At 43.6% G+C, this 18,316-nt stretch overlaps 1 long non-coding RNA gene across 2 annotated transcripts in view; it reads right to left on the bottom strand.

Annotated features, from left to right (window-relative positions):
* Positions 1–18,316, bottom strand: part of LOC138745043 (uncharacterized) — a 59,268-nt gene that overhangs the window by 37,345 nt on the left and 3,607 nt on the right. The window contains exon 1 of one of the 2 annotated variants that reach the window (XR_011345987.1): positions 16,192–16,297. The exons of the other annotated variant lie outside the window; for it this stretch is intronic. This is a non-coding gene — a long non-coding RNA (uncharacterized lncRNA). Of the gene's footprint in view, positions 1–16,191; positions 16,298–18,316 lie in introns of those variants that run through there. 2 annotated transcript variants of the gene reach the window in all.

The following is an 18,316-nucleotide window of genomic DNA, read 5'->3' as shown; positions in this document are numbered from 1 at the left end:
TTGAAGGAATAATGGTATTGAAGGCCAAGCTGTCGTCTATGAAGAGCAGCCGCATGTGTGAATTGCTGTTTACGAGGTGGTCCAGAGCTGAGTGGAGAGCCAGCGATACTGCATCTGCTGTGGAGCGATTGTGACGATAGGTGGATTGCAGTGGGTATATGTTAATTCCAGCCATGGCCAGCCTCTTAAAGAGTAGAAGTTAGTGCTACTGGGTGGTAGTTGTTGAACATAATAAGAACATAAGAAACAGGAGCAGGAGTCGGCCATCCAGCCCGTCGAGCCTGCTCCGCCATTCAATAAGATCATGGCTGATCTGAACATTAACTCAACTCCACCCACCTGTCTTTTCCCTTAATTCCTTTTTTTATGTAAAAATCTATCTGACTGAACCTTAAATATGTTTAATGAAGTAGCCTTAACTGCTTCCTTGGGTAAAGAATTCCATAGATTCACTACTCTCTGGTAAAAACAGTTTTTCCTCATCTCCATCTTAAATCTATTCCCCTGAATCTTGAGGCTATGTCCCCTAGTTCTGGTCTCACCTACCAGTGAAAACAATTTTCCTGCCTCTATCTTATCTATTTCTTTGATAATTTTATCTGTTTCTATAAGATCTCCTCTCATTCGTCTGAATTCAAGTGAGTAATATCTCAGGTGATTTAGTCTCTCCTTGTAGGTCAACCCCCTCATATCCAGGATCAGCCTGGAGAACCTCCTCTGGACTGCCTCCAAGGCCAGTACATCCTTTCAGGACTGAACACAGTACTGCAGGTGTGGCCTCACCAGTACCTTGTACAGTTGCAGCATGATCTCCCTGCTCTTGAATTCAATTCCTCTAGTGATGAAGGCCAACATTCCATTTGCTTTCTCTTGTACCTGCAACCCAACTTTTTGCGATTCATGCAAATCTTTCTGCACTTCAACATGCTGCAATTATTCACCATTTAAATAATAATCTGCTCTTCTATTTTTCCTACCAAAGTGATGACTTTGCATTTACTAACATTTCACTCCATCTGCCAGACCTTTGCCCTCTCACCTAACTTAACTATATCCTTTGTCAGCTTCTCCACGTCCTCTGTACAATTTGATTTTCTATTCAATATAGTATCATCCACAAACCTGGCTACACTACACTCTATTCCCTCTTCCAAATCATCAATATAAATGGTGAACAGCTGCGGGCCCAGCACCGACCCCTGCAGGACCCCACTTACCACTGTCTGCCAATCAGAAAAACACCCATTTATCATGACTCTCTGTCTTCTGTCAGTTAACCAATCTCCAATCCATGCCAAAATACTTCCCCGACTCTATTCATCTGTATCTTATTGATTTATTCTTCGTCACCTTATCAAACACCTTCTGGAAATCCAAATATACAACATCAACCTGTTCCTCTCTATCAACCCCACCCATTATATCCTCACAGAACTCCAGAAAGTTTGTCAAACAAGACCTGGCCTTTCTGAATCTATGCTGCATCTGCCTGATGGAACCCCTTTGTTCTAAATACCCCTTAATGACAGCCTCAAGCATTTTCCTGACTATAGACATTAAGCTAACTGGCCGAGAGTTACCCGTCTTCTACCTACATCCTTTTTTAAAAAGTGGCATGACATTTTCTGTCTTCCAATCTGCCGAGACCTGCCCAGAATCCAGAGAATTTTGGTAAATCACCACCAACGCATTAACTATAACTCCAGCCATTTCCTTCAGTACCTTGGGATGCATTTGCTCAGGACCAGGGAATTTGTCCACTTTCAGTCCCATTAGTTAGTTCATCACTATCTCTTTTGTAACAATTATTTTATCGAGGCTCTTACCTCCCTTCACATCCCTATCACCACTCTTTGGCATGCCAGACATGTCTTCCACTGTGAAGACTGACACAAAATATCCATTCAATGCCTCGGCCATTTCCTCATTACTCAATATCAATTTCCCTTTCTCATCTTCCAAGGGACCTATGTTGACTCTCGCCACCGTCTTCTATTTTATATAATTTTTTTGCTATCTGTTTTATATTTTGTGCTAATTTACCTTTCTAATCCTTCTTCCCTTTCTTTATTTCCTGTTAAATTGTCCATTGTTGCCTTTTAAAGTTTTCCCAATTCTTCAGTTTCCCACTATTCTTGGCTACTTTGTGCACATGAGGTTTTAATTTTATACTTTCCTTTTTTTCCTTTGTTAACCAAGGCTGCCGCTTCCCTCTCTTACAGCCCTTATTTTTAATGGGAATATATTTTTGTTGAGCACTGTGAAAAATCTCTTGGAAAGTCTTCCACTGTTCCTCAACTGTTCTGCCAACTAGCCTGTGCTCCCAGTCCAAGCTGACCAATTCCTTTCTCATCCTATTGTAGCTTCCCCTGTTCATCCATAATACATTAGTTTGAGATGTAACAATTGCACCCTCCAACTATATAAGAAATTTAATCATACTATGATTGCTTTTTCCTAGAGGGTCCCTAACTACAAGATCGTTAATTTTACCCATCTCATTGCACAACACTAGATCTAAAATAGCATTCTCCCTTATTGTTCCTTAGCATGCTGCTCAAGAAAGCTATCACGGATGAATTCTATGAAGTCATCCTCCAGACTCCCTCAACCGACTTGATTTTTTAAATCTACATGGAAGTTAAAGTTCCCCACGACAATGACCGTTTCATTCTTATATGCCTCAGTTATCACTCGGTTAATTGCCTGTGCCACTGTGCTATTGTTATTTGGTGGGCGATAGACAACTTCCACTAGTATTTTTTTTTCCCTTTGTAGCCCACGCTACACTTCTTGGATACCTGGATGACTGATGCCCTTTGAAGCTGGTGGGAACCTTTGACTGCCACAATTAGAGGATGAAAATATCCGTGAACACTCTGGCTATTTGGTTGGCACAGACATTCAGTACCCTGCCAAGTACGCTGTCAGAGCCTGATGCCTTGCGAGGGTTCACCCTCTTGAATGGTATATTAACGTTGCACTCAGAGATAGATATCACAGTGTCCTCAGCCTTTTAAGAGGTTCTAGAAGGCATTATTTGGTTCTTCTTCTCAAAGTGGGCATAGAAGGTATTCAGCTCCCTGAGTGGTGAAGAATCATAGCTATCTATAGTGTTCACCTTCACTTTGTAGGCCAAAATGGCCTGCACTCCCTGCCTTAGCTGGCATGTATCTGTCTCTGTCTCTAGTTTCCTCTGGAACTTCCACTTGTCTTTGAAGATGACCTTCTGCAGGTCGTACCTGGACTTCCTCTAAAGATCTCGATCCCCAGCTTTCAACGCCTTTGTTTTTGCCCTTAACAGGTTGTCGATTCTCTGATTCATCCAGGGCTACCAGTTGGGGAACACCCAGTATTTTCCAATGGACACACACTGATCCACACTGGTCGGTGTCACCTGTTGCATATTCAGTCATAGATGAATTCTTGTATTTGTTCCAGTCCACTGAATCAAAGCAGTCCTGCAGATGTTCCTCTGCCTCCCTCGTCCACACTTTCGCCGTCTTCACCATTGGTTTTCAGAGGTCTTCAGTCTCTGCTTATATGCCAGGAGTAGAAGTGCAGCCAGGGTGATCAGACTTGCCAATGTGTGGTTGTGATATGGCTGATATGCGATTTTCATGGTGGGATAGCAGTGATCAAGTGTGTTGGTTCCCCTGGTCTCGCATGTGACGTGTTGGTGGTAGTTAGTCAGAGACTTCTTCAGGTTGGCCTGATTGAAGCCTCCCACAAAGATCGGGAAGACATCAGATTGTACCGTCTCATAGCTGTTTATCACAGTGCTCAGTCCCTCCAGTGCCTCCCTGACCTTAACCTGGGGCAGAATGTACACTGCAACAAGAATGATGGTGGTGAACTCCCTTGCAGGTAGAATGTGTGACACTTCACTGCCAGATGTTCCAAGTCAAGGGAGCAGGACTGGAACATGACCGTCATATCTGTGCACCATGATGAATTGATGATGACATAAATGCTGCCTCCAATGGTTCCAGAATATCCAAGATGTCCTCCTTCTTCCAAAAAACATGGTTTCCTCTCTATCACCATTAACTCTGCCTTTATCCATATTTCCACTGTTTCCTGGTCAGCTCCTCCTGAAGATGCCACAAGGATAGGATACCCCATGTCCTCATCTACCATCCCACCAGCCTACGCATCCAGCATATTATCCTCCACAATTTCCATCATCTAAAATGTGATGCGACCACCAGACCTACTCCTCTCCTCCCCTCTCTGCTTTCCACAGGTACCATTCCCTCCAGGACCCCTTTGTCCACCCACCTCTTCCCACCAATCACCCCCGGCTAACCCTGTCCTGTGACCACAAGAAATACTACACTCGCACCCACACCTCCTCCCTCACCACCAAACGGTCCCAAACAGTCCTTCCAAGTGAAGCCATACTTCACTTGTGAATCTACAGGGGTCATGCACTTCATCCAGTGCTCCTGTTGTGGCTTCCCCTATGTCAGAGAGACTGGGCACTGACTGGGAGATCGATTCATTGAACATTTCACTCCAACCACTGCAATAATGGGACATCCCTGTGGCCAACCATTAAAACACCTTGCCCCATTCTTACACAAAATGTCTTTCCATAGCCTCAAGCATTACAAAACTGAGGCTACCCTCAAAATGGAGGAGCAACATTCCACCTGGGAACTCTCCAACCAATGGCTGATATCAACATTGACCATTAGGGCCTCTTTTCCATCTCTCTTGGTTTCCCTATTCCTCGCCTTCTTTTCTCCAACACCTTCCATCTCCATTCAGTGAGATACCCCTCCTCCATCACTTATCTTTTTCCTCTTCTACCCACCCACCTACATCCATGCATGATCTCTTATCTATTGGCCTGTTCTTCTCTCCAACCACTTCTGTCTTCCTCTCCTCTCTTTCTTCCACCTTCTAATCCGGATTCCTGCCTGTCATACCTTGACAAAGGGCTCAGGGTCAAAATATTGGGTACTCTTTACTTCCAGCACGCTTGTATTGCACGACAATCACTGCAGACTTTCCTGTTTGACTCTAATTGCATCATCTGTCTGTTCGCTGCTGAAATACAATATGTTCATATATTTTACTCTGCACTTATCCAATCGCAAATGACATATGTGCATGAAATTGATTTGAGTTTATCAGAAATGAAATATTTGCATTAATAATGATGTTTAATGGTCTTGTCCTAGTGAGGTATTTTTTTAAAGTATCTTGTTCAGTTTTCAAGATTTGGAAGTGATTTTTGTGCCATGTGAATTGAAAGCAGAGTGGTTTAAAATTATGCCAGATAAAATGACTCATCATTTCGCTTTTTGTTTTGTTTCTTAATGTGTTTTTTCTGTTTCAGTTTCAAATCATGTTGGTTCTCACCTGATATTTCTGAGTCTCCCATAGAAATTATCTTCTTCTGCAATGAGTTACAATAGATTTTATTATGATATTATGATGGTTGCCCAACAGCTTCTAAGGGATTCGGCTTCCATCACAGCAAAAACAGCAACGACTTGCACTTAAATGGTAGTAAAGTACTTCTCTTTAATGTTGCGTGTTTTCCTGGCTATTCCTTTCCACAGTTCTTGGTGCAGAAACACAAAATCTATAATGCTCAAGTATTGAGCAGACAATTGCTGGAGGCATGCAACAGCTCAAATATCATCCATGGGTAGAAATGATCAGTCGACATTTCAGCTCTGGACCCATTATCAAGACGACAGGGAAGGGGGTGGTATATATTTTAAGGGGGAAATAAGCTGGGGGAGGGACCCAGAGACGCTCCTGCATCTCTTTTGGCTGCTTCCATTGGGAAAGAGATACAGGAGGATCAGAGCAGCACCACCAGGCTGAGGAACACCTTTTTCCCATAGGTAGTTAGAATGCTAAACAACCAAAGTAATCACAGTAACCATAAATGCTGCCTCCAATGGTTCCAGAATATCCAAAATGTCCTCCTTCTTCCAAAAAACATGGTTTCCTCTCTATCACCATTAACTCAGCCTTTATCCATATTTCCACTGTTTCCTGGTCAGCTCCTCCTGAAGATGCCACAAGGATAGGATAACCAGTAACCATCCGAGACTCTCATATTCATGAAACATTATTTATTTATTTACTTGTATTTATGAACACGTCCTGCATATATATTGTTTATCTGTATGAGTGTTATGTCTGATTGTTTGTGCGCGTTTTGCACCGAGGTCTGGAAAACACTGTTTTGTACAATCAGTTGACAATGAACTTGACTTGACAGAGGTGATAGGACAGAAGGAGTGAGAGGTGAAGAGACAGGTAGAGGGAGAGACCACTAGGAAGAGGGGTAGGTTGATGATTAAATGGTGGGGCAGACTCATTGGGCTGAATAGCCTATTTCTGATCCTATGTCTTATGGTCTTATGGAATTCAGGACAGTCCAGACCGGACAGTGAGTGGCTCATGTAAATCCCAGCCTCACGCACATGCCTCCAAGCAAAACACACATTATTCCACCGCAAGATGCAAAAGGTTTATAGGGGAGAGAGCAGGATGTTCTGGCACCAGGTTGTGGATTGTATTTTTTATGAGGAGGATTAATCTGTAGGAGGCTTCTGTCAACACAAGTCAGAAACATGATGGAAAACTCTCCACTTCCCTGTGTACACATTTACAATCGGCTGCCATCGGTCTTTATGTTTCTCTTCAGTCACCAGATTAAAGTTAACAGCTGCACAACGAGAACATTAAAGGTCAAGGACTCTGGTGTATTTCATGTGAATAGACCGCAGAAAGGAAGAATTTTCTCCTCCTCTCATAGCTGGTCCTGCTCTTTCCCTGGGTCACACATTGCAGCTGTGCTGTTACTTCAGCTTGAACTCTCCGCCAGGGTTAATTGATGTGAGAATGAGAGAGTGCCACTTCCAAGACAGAGAATCAGACACCTGACATGATGGTATTCAGTTTTTATCCACTCCAATCTCTTTCCCCCATTCAAGAGAAAGAAATGTTTGCACAAGCACAAAAAATAATCGGACCCATCTGTTTTCATAGGTAACTCCTTCATATTTATAGTTTTCTTCAGGCGTGATCTCCAACAACACAGGCAGCGCGGTTATTGCCATGCCAGTGACCGGGGTTCGAATCTGGTGTAAGGAGTATGTACACTCTCCCCATTTCTGTATGCTCTCCCTCCCCCCCTCCCCGCCCCCCCCCACCCCATTTTCCTCCGACCCTTCAAAACCTACAGAGGTTGTTGGTTAATTGGGTGGAATTGGTCAGTACAGGCTCATGGGCCGAAGGGGCCTGTTACCATGCTGCATGTTGAAATTTAAATTTAACCACCTATTTCACCTCAAGGCAAAGTGTTTGAATGACCGCACCAGAAAGGATGCAAAAACATTGGTGGGCATTGTGGTGGTACACCACCAGCCTACTGCAGGGGGCAACCTCTGTACCTGCAGGAGTGTAAGGGGACAGGACAACACCTGGCCGGCTGTCAATCAGTCAGCCTGAATGGATCAAGCCACGCCCGGTCGGGTGTCAATCACTCTCCAGGTTATAAGCCTGCGCCGGCCTCCCGAGGCCTCATTCAGAGTTGCTGCAGCCACATCCAGTCTGGCTCTGTGGAAGTCTTTGTGGATTAAAGCCTGTTGTACAGTCTTTATCTTTGTATGTGTCTGATTCAGGCCAATAGTCCACCACAGGCATACAGCATTTATTTTGTATTTCTCAGTTCATTAGATGGCCTTGAATATATTGTGAGCACCTTCATTCTCAGGTTTACAATAAACTCCATTCAACATAGCTGCCTTTTAGTCATCTGCTGAGCTTGTGAATGCATGCCAGCACATGGCGAGTATATATCAAAACAAAAGATTATGGGTGTGTGGTAGGAAATGATTAGATTGTTATGGAGCCAGTTTACATAGGTTGGCACAACAGTGTATTTCCTGCCTGTACCTGAGAATCATTACTGAGCTGTTATGATCTATGTCCTATGAATGATACCACTGGGCACCCTTGCAAACAAGTGCTGTCATCTTTGCTACTGGGAGGTTTGCTACTTTTAATGTTCGAGGTTTAAACAGTCCGATCAAGCGTAAGCGGGTCTTGGCGTATATTAAGAAAATGAAAATTGATGTTGCATTTTTACAAGAAACACATTTGAATGTCAAAGAAAGTATGAAATTAAAGAGGGACTGGGTTGGGCATGCATAATTGGGTCTAGTGATCATAATTCTGTTAGTTTTATGGTAGTTTTAGGGAAGAGAAAGGAAGGGCCTAAAGTTGAGGTTCTGGATTGGAGAAGAGCAAATTTCAAAGGAATAAGAAGGGATTTGGGGAGTATTGAGTGGGACAGGATATTTTCAGGTGAGGGTGTAAATGAAAAATGGAGGATATTCAGAAAAGAAATTTTGAGGGTACAGAGTAGTTATGTCCCAGTGAGGATCAAAGGAAAGGCTGGAAATTTGGTTAGGAGAAAAAGTGAGGTGTACAAGAGGTATAAAGAACAGGGAGCTGACAATTTGAAGGAGGACTACAAGGAGTATCTAATTTAAGGCCAAAAAAAGGCACGAAGAAGCTTTGGCAGACAGAGTAAAAATAAATCCAAAGGGTTTCTATAAGTACATTAAAAGTAAAAGATTAGTGAGGGATAAAATTGGACCCCTTGTAGATAGTGAGGGTAGGCTGAGTGAGAAGTTAGAGGAAATGGGGGAAATTTTGAATGATTTATTTGCCTCGGTATTCACTAGGGAAAAAAATATTGAACCAGTTGAGGTAAAGAAAAATAGTGGGGAGGTCATGAAGCATATAAGGATAACCGAGGAGGTAGTGATGGCTGTGTTGAAAAAGATAAAGGTGGATAAATCTCCGGGACCGGACAAAATATTCCCAAGGACACTCAGGGAGGCTAGTGGACAGATAGTGGGGCCATTAACAGAGATATTTAGGATGTCACTGGCCATGGGGGTAGTGCCAAAGGATTGGAGGGTGGCGCATGTGGTTCCGCTGTTTAAGAAAGGGTCTAAATGTAAACCTGGGAATTATAGGCCCTTGAGTCTGATGTCTGTGGTGGGCAAGTTGATGGAAAGTGTTCTGAGGGATGGTATTTACAATTATTTGGAGGTACAGGGATTGCTAGGGAGTAATCAGAATGGTTTTGTCAGGGGTAGATCATGCTTGACAAACCTGATTGAGTTTTTCGAGGGGGTTACAAAAAAGGTTGATGAAGGGAAAGCTGTGGATGTTGTCTATTTATACTTTAGTAAAGCTTTTGACAAAGTTCCCCAGAGGAGGTTAGGAAAAAAGGTGGAGGCATTAGGTATAAATAAGGAGGTAGTGAAATGGATTCAGCAATGGTTGGATGGGAGGTGTCAGAGAGCACTGGTAGAAAATTGTTTGTCAAATTGGAGGCCGATGACTAGTGGAGTTCCTCAGGGATCGGTCCTCGGTCTACTATAGTTTGTTATATATATTAACGATCTGGAAGTAGGGGTGGGGAACTGGATAAGCAAGTTTGCGGATGATACAAAGATTGATGGTGTTGTGGACAGTGAGGAAGATTACCGTAGATTAAAAGGTGATTTAGGAAGGCTGGAGGTGTGGGGTGAGAATGGCTGATGGAATTTAATGCAGATAAGTGTGAGGTGTTACATTTTGGAAAGGCAAATCTAAATAGGTCATATGCATTAAATGGTAGGCTATTGAGATGTGCAGAGCAACAAAGGGATTTAGGAGTGATGGTAAATAGTACCCTCAAGGCTGATACTCAGGTATATGGTGTGGTGAAGAAGACATTTGGAATGTTGGCCTTCATAAATCGGAGTATTGAATTCAAGAGTAGGGAGGTTATGATGAAATTGTACAAGGCATTGGTGAGGCCAAATTTGGAGTACTGTGTACAGCAGGGGTGTCAAACTCAAATTCACCGAGGGCCAAAATTAAAAACTTGGACTAAGTCGAGGGCCGAACTAAATATTTATTGAAAATTTTCAACAACATCTGCATGTTTTCTCTCAACATGTGTAATGTTAAAACTTTTTCTTATTAAAATAAATGTTTAATAATAATTTTGGTTAAACTCTTTCCATAAGAAGCATTAACAAATAAGAAATAAAATATTCAATAAATAATATTTCTCTCTAGCCTTTAAGCCAAGGATCGCACGTTGCCGAGAAGCATGCCAGGGAGCGGAGGTCTGCAGGGAGCCCTCCCCAGCCCAGTCAGCAAACCCGAGCGGCATCCCACCCCCCGCCCCCTCTCCCTCCTCCGCCCCTGCCTCCGCCTGCCGCAACCGCCGCCAACAACCCAAGGACTCCCCGCTGGTCTCACCATCTCACTGGGAATACCGTGAGAGCGGTGGAACTCGTCCGCGACCTCCACCCCAGCGGAAAGTCCGATGCCCAGCAGCACCCACCCACAAATGAAGCTCAAGGAGACGTTGGAGCTAGGCAGCGGGTCCGTTGGAGCTAGGCGGCGGGTCCGTTGGAGCTAGGCGGCGGGTCCGTTGGAGCTAGGCGGCGGGTCCGTTGGAGCTAGGCGGCGGGTCCGTTGGAGCTAGTGTAAGGTAAAAACATCATGAGATGGGACCGGAGAAGGAGTCACCCAGTACTAAGGAGTAACAGGATGCAGGTGTGACCTTGTACGCTCAAGATAAGTTTGGCACTAACAAGCTGATGAGCAGCAGACTAACAGTGAAGGGTAGCAACAGCTTATTCATTGGACAGTGTAGTGGTATGATAATTTACTAAGTGTGTGTCCTGAGGTATAAAAAAACACCACTTGCTGATAACGGCAGAATGCGCCTTCTCCAACTAACACTGTTAGTTGCAAGTGTTACAATCCGGTAATAAAGAACCTTGATTTTGACTCAGTCTGGTGTCTGACTCACTCATTCTCGAACAAAGCAGACCTAACACTAGGCGGCGGGTCCGTTGTATCGGCGCCGCTGTGAATATCTAATTAACGTTCCCGTTAACTATATCGGTGTCCTGCTGTGCCTGCTGTGGAAGTGCTAAAAACCACTATGGTGGTGCCTGCTGCTGTGCATGCGCTATACTTGCGCGGCGGCCAGCGGGCCAACTCTAATATATATTTAATATGATCTTGCGGGCCAAATATAATTATATCGCGGGCGAAATTTGACCCCCGGGCCAGAGTTTGACATGTGTGGTGTACAGTTTTGGTCATCAAATTATTGGAAAGATATAAACAAAATAGAGAGAGTGCAGAGAAGGTTCACGAGAATGTTGACAGGATTTCAGGGTCTGAGTTACAGGGAAAGGTTGTGCAGACTGGGGCTTTTTTCTCTGGAGCGTAGAAGATTGAGGGGGGACTTGATCGAGGTGTTTAAGATTTTAAAAGGGACAGACAGAGTAAATGTGGATAGGCTTTTTCAATTAAGAAAGGGGGAGATTCAAACTAGAGGGCATGGTTTAAGATTGAAGGGGGAAAATTATAAGGGGAACATGATGGGAAATTTCTTTACACAAAGGGTGGTGGGGATGTGGAATGAGCTTCCAACAGACGTGGTCGAGGCGGGATCATTGGTTACATTTAAGGAAAGACTGGATAGTTACATGGATAGGAGGGGACTAGAGGGGTATGGACCGGGTGCTGGTCAGTGGGACTAGGAGGGTGGGGATTTGTTACGGCATGGACTAGTAGAGCCGAACTGGCCTGTTCTGTGCTGTAAGTGGTTATATGGTTATATGGTTATATTCTTCTTCATTTAATTCCAGGGCTAAAGGTGTAGCAATTTTGATACATAAAAATGTATCTTTTGAATTACAATAAATGGAGGAAAAGGCAGGATGCATTCTTAAATTGAATTGTAAGATTTTTAGTGAATTTTGGACTTAACTTAATATTTATGCCCCAAATGTAGATGATGAAATATTTATTTCAGAAAAAAAAAATCTTTGCTACTGGGACCTGTTGTCACTTGCACATTCTGTGGCAATTATAGACCTAGACTATCATGAATGAGTCTCATGATAACCAAATCAAGGCATCCCATCCTTCCTACCTTTGGCAATCAAATCACCTGCAGGTTCGCAACGGCACCACTTGTAACATCCATGTAAGCAGGCCATGGTCAGACCATGGCTCTATGATCTTTTCTGTGGGCTTGTTTCCCGTCTGCACCTGAGAATCATTAACCTGAGCCAAACTGTTTTATGTTTTCCAGCTGTATTTCCATTCTGCAGAACCAAACAGTTTTGTTTGTCCTCTCTCATTCACCAACTAGCACGATAAACAATCCTGCCATGCCCAATTTAAAACAAAGCATCTGAAGTTACATTTGTTTTTGTCATTCCTTTTCTCTAAAGCATTGGCCAACAGTTTCTTTTGGTTCAAACATATAATTTTCGATAATCCCTGAACACAGAGGTTTAAAAGGTTCCTTCATAACTTTTACACTTTCCTTATAAGAGATGTCCTCCATGGGTTATGGTTCTTGTCATATCACTATATTTCAGGCCCTGCTACCAGCAATGACATCATTTGCCCTTGTTTTGCTTTTGGCTATGTTGCTCTGTTCTGTAACCTCCCCCAGGACCATAATGATTAGTGTAGAGGGCAGCACGGTCAGAGTAGTGTTATAGAGCCAGGAATCTGGGTTAAAATCTGGCGCCATCTGTAAGGAGTTTATATGTTCTCCCTGTGATTGCATGGGTTTCCCCCGTGTGCTCCAGTTTCCTCTTACCCTCCAAATTTTATGGGGTTGTAGGTTAATTTGGGTATAATTGGGTGGCACGAATTTAAATGACTAGAATCGCCTTCTACCATGCTGTAAATAAAATTTTAAAAATAAATAAACATCAGGGCTCAGTGGAACATCTTTACTCATTCCACATACAGCACAGTAGCTGCAATCCTACTTAATTCTCAGGCTCACCAATACAACCAGCATATCCTTTGCCTGCCTTGTATAACTTCACACTAGAATATTTGCTTGATAGTCACTGAAGTTTAAACATCCCAAATTACCAACGGAAAATTCATATGTGTGGTGATATGTTTCCTCCATTGTCGGTTGTATATATGGAGCTGGCCCGCCCATGGATGACTCGTACCCTATGACTCCTCCCCCGTGGTCCTAGGCCATAAAGGTTGAGCCACCTTTCCCTTTCCACCATTCCTATCCTGGGATCCAGGCCAGCAAGGTCCTTCTGCCTATTAAAGGCTGTCGTTTACTCAGCTTGACTCTGTGGTTACTGGCAGTGCCCTACAATATGCTCTTTGAAAGCTTCCAGAATATATCCCTTATTGAATCTAGTCAATATTCAGCCAACAACAGAGATTGGTACCACAATAACATTCGGAGTTGCTAGGGTAGTTTAGAAGACATAGGGTGCACCAGCCTTCATTCATCAGTGGATTGATTTCAAGAGCTGTGAGGTCATATTGCAGCTCTATAAAACTCTAGTTATACCATATTTTGGGAATTGTGTTCAGTTCTGATAGCCTCATCATAGAAAGGATGGGTGCAGAGGAGATTTACCAGGATGCTGCCTCAATTGGAGAACATCTTGTGAAGCAAGGCTGACCAAGCTAAACCTTTCTCTTTGGAATGAGGTATACAAGATTATGAGAGGTGGACACCCAGTACATTTTTCCCAGGGTGACAATAGCAAATACAAAAGGATATTTGTTTGAGGTGAGTGAAGGAAAGTTTAAGGGAGATGTCAGAGGTATGTTTTTTTTTACATAGAGAGTGGTGGATGCCTGGAATGTATTGTCCAGGGTGGTGGTGGAGGCTGGTAAAATAGGGACATTTAAAAGACTCTTCGATAGACACATGGAAATAAGAAAATGGAGGACTATTGGCTGTGAGGTTGGAAAGGATTGGATAGATGTGGAGTTGGTTTAAATAGACTCCAGGGACCAGGGCACCAAAAATGGGGAGGGCACCCTAACCCCCGCTCCCCCTCACTACCCCCCTCCCGTTGAGAAGGAGATGATGCTGCAGGACAGTGACCACAGCTGCCGACCAGTGAGGACTGATGGACCCGTTCAGGCTGTGGATTGCTGGAGACTGGCTCATTGGAACCAACTATTGGAACTGGGATTCAAGAAGGCGCTGAGTGCAAGAAGGATCCCTGAAGGGCTTTGGGCACTGAAGAATTCCTGATTATACCTGAGGTTTGAATCTGGAGCTTGGGTTGCAGATGGATTAAACAAGAGACTGCTGGAGCACTGGAAGCGAGTCCACAAACACTCACTGACTCTGAAGGGACTTTCTTTTTCTCTTCCTGTAAAGGGCACTGGACAGCACTTTGTCCGCATTACAGCAGGTAGAAGGCAATTTGGTGTAATATTTCTTGTTCTGTTCTACTACATGACAATAAAGGAATCTTAAATGTAATGTGCAGTCAGACAATAAGATGCAATTTCTCAAGCAGATATTGGAGCAGAATATATTCCAAATGGATTCCCCCTTTGCGGGATATGTCAGCTCAGACAAATGCAGGTGATACTGAGCTTCCAATTGTCCATCCCAATGATTCTTCACTCTTCTCCCCCCCTGAGTTAACCTCCTAGTCCTGATCACAACACACACACACACACACACACACACACACACACACACACACACACACACACACACACACACACACACACACACACACACACACACAAAAATATGTATTTACAGGTACTAATTGAGGGGGATATATATTGATCACAACACTGGGTGAAGTTACCAGCTTTTCAAATACTGGCACAATAATCATTTAGATCTGAGTTTTAGCTTCAGTACCTCTGACCTGCGCTTGTGCATGAATCTTAAATGGTTAGCCTACAGGTGCCACAGGCTATCAAGATGTGTCCTTCCTTGTTAGAGGGATGGAAATTAAGAGGTGCATAAGGTACTGCTGAGACTACATCTAAAGTATTGCATGCAGTTCTAATCCCCTTACTAGAGGAAGGATGTATTGGCTTTGGAGGTGGTGCAGAAGAGGTTCACCAGTTGGATTCCAGAGATAAGGAGGTTTAGCCTATGAGGAGAGATGGAGTCACCTGGAACTGTACTTGCAGGAATTTAGAAGAATTAGGGGTCTCTTATAGAAACATATAAAATTATGAAATAGGCCAGATAGAGGTAGGTAAGTTGTTTCCATTGGTAGTGGAGTCTAGAACTAGGGGGCATAGCCTCAAGATTCAAGGTGGTAAATTTAGGACATAGACGAGAAGGAACTGATTTTCCCAGAGAGGGGTAAATCTGCAGAATTTACTGCTCATTGAGGCAGTAAAGGAAACCTCAATAAATATATTTAAGATAAGATTGGATAGATCTTTATATAATAGAGAAATTAAGAGATATAGGGTGATGCACCATTAATTACCACAAAAGAATTAGGTTGTGAAACTGAGAGGCTTTTATTGACTGTAGACTGGAGCAACAACCAACCTCATTGATTGATCATGGCAGGAAGAGAGGGGAGCATACAAAGGGGTAATGGGTAAGGTCAGTCTCAGGAGGAGTGTCCAGCTGACAGTAGCCAATCACAGTATAACAGCGTTTCACCACATAGTGAAAAGGCTTATAATCAGATCAGCCACGATCTCATTGAATGGCGAAGCAGGCTTGACAGGCCAGGTGGCCTATGCCTGGTCCTACTTTCTTGTGTTTTAATGACCTTTCAGATACCCATGGACCCTGATCCTGCTCTGGTCTAGGTATCTATCTATTTCAGCCACGAGTACACAGGCTGAATCAGTTTGTGCCTCCAGCTTGATATCAAAACCACTTCAAGCTCCACTGATGGATGATTGCACTACCTGACCTAGTCAAGCACAGCAAGCATTAATCAACTTTTGATGATCTCTTTTACTTCAAAATCTGCTTTAAATTTTACATTTCCTTTTCACTAATCATATCCTTTTGTTCCACCAATTTAGTTAACCTTGGGGTAATGTTTTGGGTAATTGAATATTTTGCATTGCTCTGTGATCTCACAAACTTTTCCCTCATTATAATATGGAACCTTCATCATACAGCACACCTCGTCTCAATCCCCATCATTTCCCCGTCCCTTCATCCCTTCCTGTGCATTGATCCATTTGGTTTGTGAATTACATTCGGGTCTTTGAACGTGCATTTCACCAATGGGCACCAAGCTAATCACACAGATGATAGGTCTGACATTACTGAGGAGAAGGGGAGAGCGAAAAAAAATTCCGACTGAAGTAACAACTCAATGTTGCACTTACTGTGGAGTTGAAACCTTAGGTCTCCCCAGGGAGGTTGCATTTAGTGTTTGGCGAGATGAAAAAGCAGATGTAAGGCATCCAGTGATAATTTCTAGAATGCTTTTTTTGTCCCCTATCGGAAAATAGAAAATTAAAGAGGAAATGAACTAAAAATTTCAGTGTGAAAGAGTATATTAATTTAATTGAATTTTAAGAGTGAAGCAGAAATAAAAGAAACTGAGTTAATACAAGGAAATAAAACTTTGCTTAGAAAAGGAACATAAGAATATAAGAATTGGAAACATTTATCAAGATTACTGCAGATCTTCCAATTCAATACCATTGTGCATGTATCACTTAATATCAGGAAAATGTCTTGAATGAGCTCCACCATCCTCCAGGGTGGAGAATTCTAAAGATCCACTACTGTCCAAGTCACTTTATAGAACAAAGATAAAGATGCATAGCCAACATTTCAGTCATCAAGGTATCAACAAAATGTAGACAGAACAAAATTGTGAAGGGAGGGGCAGGGGGAGGAACACAGGCCTCAGGACAGGAGGTAATAGGTGAATAAGGGAGGGAGGGCACACCAGAAAGCAGGGAGAGTATGGTGGAGCTTGGGTAATGCAGGCATGGGACCTCACTGGACTGCTCAGGCTGGCCTGCCTCCAGCAGTAACTCCTCCCCATAGTTTCCCAATAAAGGCTGAGAACCCTAGTCTCTTCCTTCAATTCCAGCCTTGGATCTGGGCCAGAAGCAAGTAGTTGTATTCTGGAGATTTCAGGACATTAAAGCCTTTGACCATGTGCTTTGTGTCTGCATGTGGTTATTGATCGCACTACAATTTAATGTCCTGATTACTTTGCCATAGGCAAGGCGATACGAGAGGAGAAGCTGGAGACCGATCCCAAGGAACAAGAGGCCTCCATTAAATTTGATATGTGGCTACACTGTCTAAAGACCTTCATGAGGTGCCACAAGATCTCATCTGACAGCAATAGGTATGATCTGTTTTTTGCATCAGTGGGCCTCTGAGCTTACCTAATGATATAGGACTGTGAGACTACGATGATGCGATGGCCCTCCTGCGACAGCAATATGGGTGTCCGTGAACTCAATGTATGTCTGGTATTTTCTGGGCACCTGACACCAGGGCCCTGGGTAATCTGTTGATAATTTTACGAGTGCCATGAGAGCTCAGGATGATCCTGCAGAAACAAGATGTAATCGCCGCAGCCTATCAAAAAGAACTCATCCGTAATGGGTTAGTAGCCGGTTTTCATTCTAACCACATCCGTGGGCAACTCCAGGAAGTCATACAGCAGGCTTGATCATTAGAAACAGCCAAAAAGAACCTGGAGGCCTAGTCAGCAAACCACACGGCCACCAAATGTAGTGGACGAGTGCCACCATCTTGGGACCCACAGACCCTAACTGTGGTTACAGCCGCTGAGCACATGAAATGCAATTAATGTAGCCAAAGCCAACACTAAAATAAATTGTGCAGTCTCTAGCATGACCTGTGTGAACTGTTGGAGGAAGGGGCACTGCACTAAGGTATGCCACTCTCAAACCCTGCCAGCAGTGCCATGTATGGACCATGAAGCATTTCGCCATCTTGGCTGGATCCTCTTCTGGTACCCAAGAACCGAATGGCAGGAATGAGAGACAGATGACATGGGATGACGTTATGTCTGGCTTCCCTTCTGGAGCACTCTGCATGTGATCCATGGGGGCAGCCATCTTGGAGGTTGCCATCCCAACATTACAGCAGCAGCAACTCTGACAATGAGTTGACACTAGCCTCCATCGTGCTGAATTAGAACAGGCCACAACAACTGGCACAATTGATATAGGACATTTAGGTAACTGGCCACACCACAGGATCCTTATTCATCACGAGATGTACTGAGCTTTATACACCTGGGCATTGTCCAATGCTGCTCCTTGCCAGTGTTCCCTGCCAAGTGCAAGTTAGCATTAGTGGCCAAGTCCCACTCTACGAAAATCCGCGGGTACTGTACCATGACCATAACTGTTAGCGGGACGAAGCATAAAAACTTCAAACTGCTAGTGCTGTCCCATCTCTGCATGCAGTTTGACAGGCCCCACCCCCCAATCACGGTCAGAAATAACCAATTTC

This window comes from Narcine bancroftii, chromosome 1, assembly GCF_036971445.1.
Source record: "Narcine bancroftii isolate sNarBan1 chromosome 1, sNarBan1.hap1, whole genome shotgun sequence".
NCBI classification, from domain to species: Eukaryota; Metazoa; Chordata; class Chondrichthyes; order Torpediniformes; family Narcinidae; genus Narcine; species Narcine bancroftii.
This window is presented reverse-complemented; position numbering and strand designations above follow the sequence as displayed.